At 35.8% G+C, this 12,042-nt stretch overlaps 1 long non-coding RNA gene across 1 annotated transcript; it reads left to right on the forward strand.

Moving 5' to 3' along the window:
• The first annotated feature begins 1,889 nt into the window (after positions 1–1,889).
• LOC132077246 (uncharacterized) lies at positions 1,890–11,770 on the forward strand. The gene is made up of 3 exons (XR_009419025.1): positions 1,890–2,035; positions 9,191–9,300; positions 11,481–11,770. It is a non-coding gene; the product is annotated as an uncharacterized LOC132077246 (long non-coding RNA).
• The last annotated feature ends 272 nt before the right edge of the window (positions 11,771–12,042 follow it).

Consider the following 12,042-nt stretch of genomic DNA (forward strand, 5'->3'; position numbering starts at 1 on the left):
CATGCTGATGTTCTGTAGTAAAGCAAGTGGATGATGAAGAAGCAATAATTTTTAGTGTCAAATTAAAAAAAAAAATCAGTAATGCTTTCAGATGATATGCTGAATTCCATCACTCTGAAAAACCTACATTTAAAAGTTTTTAAAACAATTGAAATTTTCCAAGTATTATTTTAGAAAATGTTACATCAAGCTGTAAGATCAAGAAGTAAGAAAAAATCTAAACCCTGTTTCCAGAATGTAGGAGTTGTGAGAACTACAGAATTAAGTGAAATATTTACTTCTGTTTTTAATCTCCACATGATACATAACCTATTTCTGAAGCTGAAAACTTATCCTTATGGCAAATAAATGTAGAAATGCTCATGTTGAAACAACAAATCATTAAAAATGAATTAATTCTTTCAGAATGCAGGATGAAACATCGCTTACTTTTGCTATAATAGACTATATCATGTGCCAGATGTGAACATCTTAAATTATCTTTGTGATGTAGTCAGTGTATATATGAGAAATGCAAGGAATGCATAGGTTATTAGCATTTTAGCAAAAACCTCTGAAATCAGGAATTTTGAGAAGAAACCTGGGAAACTGAGGCAAACTGCCTTGCTTTCCTATATGAAAAAGATCAGCAATCAAGTTCTGAAAAAAACCCCGGAGTCTCTTGGCCACATTGAAGACTGTTGGCATTGAAGAGTCTCTGGAATAAGCATTGTGTCCTTTAAGTAATTTATTTTCTCTATAGTTCTCCATTTTCCTCTCATGCTTTTTTTCATGCTCTGATTGGCACTGAGTGCCCTGTGTTTGTGTTGGCTTTGCATGGAGCTGAATGCATGGTATGTCTCATTTCCCAATCACTCTTGGCAAAATGTGCATTTTCTAGTCACATATCAGTCTTGTATATGACAACACCAAAATCAGAAATATTCTTTTCATGTATACCTGCTCAGAGAAGGGAGCAGACACATGAAGCAGTGGTAGCTTTTGCTAATAGACCAACTGTAACACACAGTGAGGCTCAAAGAAATGTCTGGCTACCCAATTAACCTCCCTTCACTATCCAAATTTGAAGCAAAAAGTAAAATTAACAAATGTTTTAGGTCAGGTAAGCCTTATTAGTCTTTTAGTATAGGTCAGGTACAGCTGGCTAATTGTGAGAAATGCACTTTAATTGCTGTCAGTCTAGATAGCTGTGTGATAAACCAACTTTTCTTTTATTACTCTTCCATGCTTGAATGCCAGGCTATTTACGCACCAGTTCTCATCATTGGTCATTGTGTAACCAGACATTTCTGGATTAATTTAAGATTTAATTTAATTTAAGATTTTAAAAAGAAGTAATAAGAAGTCTACTGGCAACAATCATATTATTAGAGAAAATTCTATTTCTGTAAAGTGAAGCTTTACAAGCCCTTTCTGTTTTTGCAGGCAGGCCCTTGTTTAAGATAGGAGGAACACTTGTCGATCTAAGCTGCAAATACGAAAGAGTGCCTCAAAGCAGGTAGACATGGAAGTGCTGTTTTTTCACTCCACATTGTCACTGGAAAGACAAAGGAGTAGCCAAAAGTGCCATTGGAGCCCAAGGGAGGAGCAGTTGGAAGGGATGCAAGAACTGCCCAGCATTGCAAGTACCACCCCTAAAAGCTTCACCCAAAACCTGACAGGGAATGCAAATAGGTAATTAAGAGATGGCTAAGAGGGGTTAAACAGACACATGTGCTAATAGATTTCATCTTATGAAGGAGACCAAGAGCAGTAGCTGAAATCAAGGAGTTGGTATGGGCTGAGAGATTTTGCTATAATGACCAGCAGGTCTTGTTTGTTAAGTGTTACAGCTGTTTACTGTTAGCTTTCACATTGTGTGGCATTTGGAATGATTTTCCCTTATGTGGGAGCCTCATCCTGTCTATATAGAACCAAAGAAAGCTAGAAATTAGATAATTAGCTTTTAAATCCTGTCAGTTGCTGAAAGGAACCTAGATGTGTCACTTCCTCAGCTGAAGGTGCCGTCAAGCTCTCCCACTGCATCCACAAGCAGGTATAGCAATCTATTTTTTTATATATATGTATATATAAATATATATGCATGCATACATTCATATGCGTGTCAGGGCTCAGCAAAGGTTTTAGCATGCTTTGTCTTGGCCTTGTCCTCGAGCCTGACAACAGGATTGCTAGCTGAAACCAGTTTTAGTGCATATCTTTTTTTAATCTTTTCATAATAGAAGGGATAAAGACTGACAAGAGAATGCAAGAATACGTGTGGAATTAATAGCTAATTTTGTGATTTGGATACAAGTCAGCAAAGTGGTCAATACTTGTGATACTGTTTACTTTCCTGGTGCATTTCTGTATGCCTGTAGGGTGACTCTTGAGTACTGGCTTTTTAATCTGCTGTGAGTTTGCTGCTTATAGGAAGCCACTGCTAGTTTGTGTTCAATTCAGGGGCAGCTTGTCCTTGCTGAAGACAGGCCCTTCTTCATTTTTCTATTTGGTCTTGCCTTGGTCCCTTAGTCTTAAATATGGAAATGTGTGTTTTAATTTGGAAAGGGCAAGCATAATACTTTGCTAGTTTAGTAGCTATGTAATAATTTTATTGCTTACAAAATGCATTTCATATTTCTGCAAAGGTAAGATGTTAAATGTGGACACGGAACTTTTTTTTTTTCATTGAGGTATCTTACTGAGAAAAATTCTCCTCTTTTGGTGCTATTTTGACTACTATATATGCAAATATAATATAGAGCAAATAAGCTCCTTGTGAGTTACACTTTATCTTAGCAAAGAGAACAATAATTTACTACTTTCATTGGGAAAATTTTGTGGTTGTTTAGAATCAGTTAAAAATATCTTGTGGTTTTTATCTTTCTTATGAGTTAATAATGTATTTTTAGTAACTTAAACTATCAGGTTTTGAACACAGCTAGAGTAGTTATTGGTCAACTATATGTAAACAGTGAGATGGCTGTTTAAAAAATTGTTCCCTTGAAATCCAATAAGCAAGTAAAGTTATGAAATTAAGATACCTGAAATAAGGCACTATTCAGACACTTCTAGCATCATGCACATAATACTTGTCTCAGTAAATATTTTAAAAGTGAAGTTTAAACTTCTTAAAAGAAAGATACATTAAACATGTGCTTTGAAGAGTATTGAAATCTTTGTTTGTTTAAGATTTATCCCAATTCTAAAGTAGAATACATTTAACATGATTAGGGAAGGATTAAATGCAGAATTTTTCTTCCACTTGGTATTATGTCCCTTATTAACTATCATATGACTTTTTATCTTTTTAAATATGTTAGATACAAAATTATTTCTTTACAGTTGTATTCCTCCTGAGTGTAATGCTCTGCAGAACTGGGTTTATTGTCACTGTCAGGCTCTAATTTGATCACATAATAAATTCATTTATCCCTACAGTTGTTAAATAAAACAAATTTAGAAAGATATTTTAGCCTGGAATGTTATAATAAACCTGTCTCCTGGTTTTACCACTTAAAAATGTCTTTCAAGCAGACAGTTGAAAATACAGTCATCCTCTTTGTTTTCATTTAGAATTAAAAGTATGTATTCTGTCTCTGAGTGGAGTCTTCAGCAGCTCACTGTGATAGGCTAATACTTTGGGACAGATAATATACTTGAAAGTGTAAACCATAATGGAAAAAAAAAAAACCTCAAAAAAGCAAAAGTTGACCAGAGCTGCTATGAGGGGTCTAATCCTCTGCAAGTTATTCTACAGCAGCTAGACCTGAGGTAGGAGCATCACCCTGCTCTCAGGAGCCTGCTCTGTCACTGAGCTGCCATTCACTGGTCACAAACCCCCATGTAAACAGCATAATGTCACTTCTTTTTGCCAGCCTAAGATAACAGTTTTTTATTACTGGAACTCTGCTGGAATGCTTTTCTTTCCTTCTTCCTTAACAGCCTGAAATGTTACAGGATCTACTTTAAAACTTATTAAAGTTTTGCAGCAGGGGATACCACCTGAGTCTCCCTGCTTTTTCTGGCAAAACTTTTCTCACTCAGCTGTTCAAAGGGTTCAAAAATACTTTTTTTTGCCTTCTCTCATTGTCAATCAAAAGAAAAAGGGATTAGTAAACAGCAACTTCTGCCATCCAAATTGGAATTTGAATCTCACATTGGTTACTAAATTAAGTTTCCAAATCTGGGTTGTAAATTGTAGCAAGTTTGTTGATTAAATTAAACCTGCAATAACACAGAAAAATAGTTCAAACTGCTGTTACAAACTTCTCTAACTTTGCAGTAAATGCCTTCATTATCTGATGTCAGTAGAAAGTCAGTCTGCATTACAGTAAATAACTGATTCCTTAGTCCAGCTGAACTCTCTTCTATTTGTGAAAAGGTAGTTTGCCAGACAGTTTGAGAAGCCTTGGGATGCTGCTCTTTCTTGGGCATGTGACTGTATTTGTAACAGTGTCCTGTTCATACCCTGTTTGCCTTTGAAAAAAGGCACTCTTCTTTAAAAAAAAATAATGAGAGGTGAATTCTCGCAAAGGCCAATCCATTTATAATCCAAATGTGTGCTTAGTATGGGTTATAATGTCTAAAATCTTGGCCACAATGTGACATTTCAGCCAAAAGTCTCTTGAGGACAGGTCATCAGTCCATTGACCTGAACTGAAACTACAATTTTGGGTTCAGACAGGAAGTTAACCTCTGACAGTTGTTTTGGAAAAAAAAAAGAATAGAATAATATCTGCTTTAATTAGTGACAATTGGGAAATTTAAGTAAAAATTGACTCTGGGGAAGGTTTAGGTACCATGCAACACTTGTCCATCTTCTTACTAATACCATTGTCTGAATAGCATTAATCAAATATTGCTTTTAAAATTCTTAGACATTTTGCAAACTGTGTAAAGTAAGCATTGTGAAATAAAAATGGTATCACACAAATATTTGTATTTTTCTTCCCAGTACTTTATGTGGCTTACTGTTTATTTATTTCAGAAAGCAAGAGTTTTTACTTTTAACAAAACTTGGCTATTTATGAGATCTTTCAGATTTTGAGAGTATCCCTTTAAACCTAACTTTACTATTTGTCCAATTGCAAACCAATGTAGACAACCGAGTATTGCCATTGATCACTAAATCTGTATTTAAGGACTTCATTTAAATTAAATATTCTTTCCTTAATACAGACAATTCTTGTGTCTGTTATGTGGGCAGGTAGGGAAGATATATAATTGTTTAATTGGTGTAGGCATTGACATAATTAATTTTTGTTTTCTTTTAAGTTCTTATTATCTGCAATTAGTGAGGCCATAAAAAGTTGTTCAGAATATCAGAAGGATAAAGTCAACAGCCCACTAACTCAAAAGTTAGTGCTTGGATTGATGATAGGGTATAATATCAATTTGCAGAGGGAGATTTTGAAATGTATGATTAAACTTAATGAACTTTGTGTTGAAAATCTTTTCCTACCTCCAATGCACACGTATATAAACACACCACACACAAAATAAATAGAATGCATGCAAAACAGATGCATAAGAATTGAATAGGCTTATCTGATGTCCTTTATCCCTTCCAAACCAAAGCTTTGCGTTCACTTGCCCACTGTTGGTGTGTGTTCAGAAAATTGAAATTAAATTTCAGTCTACAGCAAATAGTGTAATTTTTTTATTCCTCCTCTTTTTAGGAAAGCTATTGCACTAAACTGAACATAGGTTAGGAGGTGACACTCTGTATCTGCTGCAAAAGTAATAGAAAAATGTTTAACTAAGCTTTTTAGAGCTAGAACTATAGTGCATATGTAAAATAGCTAAAATATGTTGTAGATAAGTAACTTATGAAATTAGTAATCCTTGCATACAAATATAGTTTAGATGCATGTATTGTAGTATAGACAGAGCAGCATGTTCAGTAGATTTTCTCATCCATCTCCTTACTTGAAATTTTTCCTCTAAATGAAGAAATATTCCTATACTATTCCTGGCAGGTAACATTCAGTAGGTTCCCCACTATTATCAAGTTAGGGAAACAACATACTTCTAGTGAGTTTTACAGTATGTGCACATAACCTGCTTTTCTCTTAATTTGGGACAGGAAAGGTAATCAGAATTCAAATTTGCCAAAACTCACTGTTGGGACTTGCACTTTAAGGCTCTAAAACTTCCATACACCTACACTGTTCTGCCTTTTAAATGGTTGGCAAGTTTAATCACCAGCTAGAATTGATTTTGCAGCTCAAATGGGACCAACGCATGGCTGCAGCTTCTTGTCAGATGTCCCTGTGAACAAAGCCTCTGTAGCTCTAAGTTTTAGCAGAGTGGAAAATACCCAAATGTGTCTGAAGCAAATGTTTCCAAGTTGTTCTTTCCTAAGCACACATAATTCAAATAGTTCAATTGTAAATAAACAGACATGGTTAGCTCAGTTCCTCAGTCTGTGCAGTATGTGGCAATAACAAAATTATCGGACGTGTTGATCTGATTATAGCAACAAAGTAGATTTCCCATAACATCTTGTTCTATGCAGTACTTGTTTACTGTACTTCCCATTTCTCTTAAGAGGATGGAGCTCATTGAAAATTGTACAGTCTTCCAGGAAAGTACATCTTTCTTGAGATATGATAAACTTTGTTAGCTTTAGACTATTCGAGGTCATTATTAATTGTTCCTTGGGTAGTTTACAGAAACAGCTGGAAGGATAAACAGAAGCATTTTCCAGTAGCTTTTAGCATTTGGCTTTGCTAACATGCTTTTTCATTCTTTTCTCCCAAATGAACAAAAGAGAATAGTATTTGGACAAGCCCTGATAAATCAATAACTTAGTGCAGTTAGTTACACTTATTTAGTGCAGTTAATATTAAGAGTTTGTAGGAGTTTCTTTGTATTTACTTCTTTATTCCCCCATCAGCCATTAAAGAACATTCTCATTTTCCACATGAAAGCTTCAGGAGTAATTTCACAGTGCAAACCCAACAAACTGAACACCACAAGATTAACTGACTATACTACCTTGCATTCTAGTTTGGCTCTGCATGTAGGATTTAAATTTGCACAACCCTTCTGAATAAACACAAACAATTTAACTACATCCCAAATGCTTCATAGAGAAATTCTCTTCAATTTCTTCCATTTCTAGATTGCACATTCAAAGTAATTTCTCCTAAATTAAATGTTATTCGGTTGTATTAGAATAATCAGGACAGCTTCAGATTTTAATAAAGTTGTTTTAGACTAAAACTATTGAGATGGGTTTAAAAAACCCCAAACCAAGAAGTCTCAAGGCACAGGGAATGGAGGTAGTATTACACACACAGAATCATATCCAAGCATCCTACATTTTTCAGCCCTGCTAGAGTATGAAGGGATTTGAAAATTTAATCAGATGGTCCAGATAAATAGGAAATACTTTTTCCCAGACACTGTTTTTATATTTAGTACAACTGATCGAAGATAGAAGAGCTACTCAACCTTCATTTTTTGAAATAACAGCCTGACTTATAATTACCTTTTCAAAGCACCTGACCTCATGTTGCTATCTCTTAGTTCTGCTCTTTATGTGGACCAAATGGGATTAAATACAACATTATTGCCTGCACTATTTAAAATCACATTTTGCTGCTTGAACAGGACTGGAGAGTTATATCCTCTTTTGGCCATTTTATTTGTTTCCAGGTTTGCCATGAATTTACCAATCCCTTCCTTCAACTACATGTTTTTCTAATCTACGTATCAAGGCTTCTTTTTCTAACTATTGTGACTTTTAACATTGCATTAGTTTTTGGGGTTATTTTTTCTGCTGTGCTACTTTGATATTGACAGGATTTAGTTCAAAAGAATGCTATGAAGCCTTCATTAGGGGAATGTGATAGCCAGGCCCTGGGAATTCAGCCAGGGGGAATCAATTGGTGATATATTCAAAGGGGGGAGAGTGTAATGCAATACCGTCTTTGAATTCACACAGACCACAGCAGACTCCTGGATGTACAAGCAGAGAGCCTGGGCCTAGACGTGGTGGTTGTGTTCAGTAAATTCTTGCTTAGGACCTGAATGCTGTTTGTATTTGTCTGGACTCCAAGGGTGATAAACCATGCTGCATTGTGGCTTCAAGGCAAGGCTTTAAAATATTTTTTATATGTGCATATTCATGGTAGTAAGGTGGAAAGGGTGAGACCAGGGAACAAAGTGTGTAATGTGGGCATGAGGAGAATAAGCAGAGAATGCTCCACTTTGCTCAGCTGGCTGGAGCAGGATGACTTGAAAAAGTCAGTATTTCACTTGCAAGACATTCCTATGAAGAGTAAAATTTGTTGAAAGGCCAATTTTTACTAAAGCATACTGCCAGAAACTTCATGGTTATCCCATATAATTCTGTATCCACATTTCAATGAATTGTGTCTAAATTACATCTTAGACAGGATATAGTCTAATCAAAGGATCAAGAAGTAATAACCCTACAGAAATGTTTTAACTGACTAAACAGCTTGATGTAGCTAAACTTATTAGTAACCTGATAAGCATGTAGGTAACTGATTGTAGGTACTTAATTATGAAATGTAAGCATTAGACTTTGTCTCATAGTTATCTTTTAAACTGAAGGGATTTCTTTCATCAACTTGGGACTAAGTGGAAGGGAAAAACACTCCATAACCCACTATCTGTATTTGTGTATAATTTTGTCTGATTTAATCTTGTACTAAACACTGGTACTGCTTATGCTGAAACCTAGTTTCTTAAGAACACTTTCTTCAGAAGCTGTAGCAAATGCATATCAAAGTTGTCCACTTTCCCTAGGCACTCTCTTGTCTGTTTTTGCAGTCCACTTGTATCTGGGATGTTCCTGGTTGTACCCTCTGCTTCACCACAGCTAGCTGTTGGTTATGAAGAAAATGTTTGGGTATTTTATTTTATTTCAGCTTTGATTTATTTTCTTATCTAATGAAACTGTCTGGGTACATGCAGAAACTGTGATAATGAAAGGCTGTGTATTATCATTTTGAGCCTGTTACATGTGATTACCCCTGACAGCATTACCTTCCTCTTTTACTTTCCACAATACTCAGTGTCTCCAAACATCTCTCTGTTCTTATCCACAAGCATTCCAGGTTCTGGTTTGGTTTTAAAAAACAAGAAGCAATATTCTTAAAGGAAAGCTCTGAAATAACAAAGTTGTTTGACTGATACTTTTCGACTTACGTGTTGTGCTTTCTACTCTTCATAGCTCAGCTGCATCTCTGAAGTTTACCCTCTTATCTGGATTGCTTTTCTGGCATCTGGAGAGAACACTGACATATAGTCCAAGGATTCAGGTTCCTATGACTCTTAGTGGAAGTATGTATGTGTTTGTTTTAATGTTGATACTGGTTATTAAATAACGTTTGAATTTTACATGCAACTCTATCATTCAAGACTTTTCACTAAAGTCTTACATTAATACCATGTATTTATTTATTTGTCTAGATAGATATCTAGAATCGCTACAGTTGGATAATTAAGCATCATAATACTACAAAATACAGAATGTCACTTTGCAATGCTGTTTCGAAGGAGGAAGTCAATAGAGAATATGCTTTCAGGAGTGGACTGTGCTGGTTTTTTCCCACAGGAGTTGTGATTCAAAAGTTCTTAGAGGACTTTAGTCCTCCGTGTTAGAGAAACAGAAGAGAAGCTGATCATTAGAGATGTTACCCAAAGTTCCTAAAGCATGGCTGTAAAAGTTTTAGTGGTTTGATAGTTTTGTATAATGCAGATTCATTAAATAATGCCTAATGAAAGGTTAAAAAGGTTGATTCCGTGGGAATGATAATGGAAAAATCATAAGCTAGATATTAGTGCTATGTAGCAGTGTACGTAATTCTGTGCCACAGTGAAAATGCGAATATCAAAGAGAGGGGAGGGAGAGCAGGTAATGAATCAGAATCATAATTTTTATTTTGAGACACCATGGACTCTATGAAGAAGCACCTGTAAGTTTCTCTAGGCAGGCTAGTTGCATCTTTAAGGGAAATATCTAACTGTCAAAGGTATTGCATCCTGGAAAGGCTCCCTATGCCCACACTTAAAACACAGGGATGAGGAATTCAACTACTAAAACCAAATATGGATAATTCAAATAAATGCAATGGTGTCTGAGTTCTAGTGATGTATCATTTAGCAGGGAAGCAGATCTACTTTCCAGGGAGATACAGCAACATGTGAATGTTCAATTCTGATGTAGCTTGCCAAGAATGTAAATGTTTTTATATGGTGATATACAATATTAGATCATTCCCTGGATTCTTTCCCCAAATATTTTGCACAAAAAACACAGTTTTCAAGTGCTCGTACTGAGACGAACCTTATTTTCCATGTTTCAAGTACTGGCATTGAAGGAGATATAACAAAATATTTTGTACTAAAAAGTGTCACATGTTGAAATGACCACTGACATGTGAGACCTACCCAATTCCCTTATATTTTTTTTTCTTAAAGCATTATACTCACAAGTTCCTTCTTTGTGAGAAATTAAGTGTTCAAATTCTGATGCATAGTCATATACCTCTCCAAATGTTTTTTGATTTTCAAGGATGTATTGTAAAACACTGAACCATGGGTGCACTGCCTGATTCTCCAGGGGATGAAAAAGAATTGTTGCTGTGGTTCTGCATTATAAATGCAGTGTGAAAAGCACATTGTGAATAAAACAGTGAAGACAAGTGAGTTTAAAGGGGAGATAAGGGGATATAAACAGTTTAATGAATTGTTTTATTACCTTATACTTTGCATTATGTAAATGCAAAATAATCACAGCATGTAGGAGTCATGACTCCTCAGAATAATCCTAGTGTCTTGAATTTTGCAGATGTGTGTCCCACTGATGTATGGGACTGTAAACGCCTAAGCAGTAATACAAAAGCTAGAGAAAAATGGATGTCAGTGTGAATAGAGTGGCAGAGATAGCAAGTGCTATTTGATATGTGTCCAAGGAATTGCTGGAATATGCAGTGAATGAGGCTTGGAGGGCAAAGGTGTATTGGATGGGAGGAAGGACCCTTTAGAAGGGCACAAACAGCCCCCAGACTTTGGAATGAGAGCCTGGAAGCCCTCTTTACCATGGCTATCTTAACCTCATTCTGACAATGTAACAATGAACTGTTATCTGATGAGGCACATTTGTCCTTCTTTGTTCTCCCTATTGTTGAAAAGCATGGGAAGGAGAGTGTAAGTCACTGCTGTGGCTTTAGTACAGATTTATACTCTGTGTCCTTGCAGAAGTAGCAGATGGCTACCCAGGAACGCTTTTGGGGCACACTTAATAGAGTTCCATGGAGATGAGTTTGTTACATGGTGTGATCTCATCTCACTGTACTACTTCACTTGCATCAGAAGAAGCTAAAATGCTGTATTAAGTGAAATAAGTATTCCAAGTATGGAATGACTCTTGATGCCCCAAGGACACTGAAGGACTGAAAAGAAAAGAAGATCATGTCTCTGATGTAGATGGAAGGACTGACATGCATTTCCTTTTTCAGATACCACACAGAGTATGGAAGAAGTTTAGGGACTACTGCACCATAATGAACTTGCTTTGAGAAATTTACTGAAAGCAGCTATTTACTGAGGATATCAGTCGCAGCCATCTGGAACCAAGGGTCAAACAGAGCTGATTATTGCCAGCTCAGAATTGGGATTTTCAATAACTTTGCAGCATTGCTGAACTCCTACTGTTTAACCCTAGATGACATTTATTAAGTTTGTGCAGACAATGGGCTGACAGAGTCACTTCCTCATTATTAAAAGTGCCTTTTTCTAATCTGCATCATCTCAGTGCTTTATTTAAAACTAAAATCAATATTCATGGTGCAGAGGGCTTTCTTGTCCAACTCTTTCATAAATCTCTTAAGTACTTCTTAGTTTTCAAGTACCTTCCTTCAGTGCAGACAGCAAATATGAAAAGACAGCCTCAGAGAAATTGCTTAAATTTCATTAAACTCTAAGAAAGTGCCAAGGTTCTCGTACTGGTTTCTGCATCTTCCCCAAAGTGTATTTTTTGTCTTGTATATTAAAATAGTTGCTGAAAAAAAGCTTTTTTGC

The sequence above is a fragment of the Ammospiza nelsoni genome, chromosome 9, assembly GCF_027579445.1.
Source record: "Ammospiza nelsoni isolate bAmmNel1 chromosome 9, bAmmNel1.pri, whole genome shotgun sequence".
Classification (NCBI taxonomy): Eukaryota; Metazoa; Chordata; class Aves; order Passeriformes; family Passerellidae; genus Ammospiza; species Ammospiza nelsoni.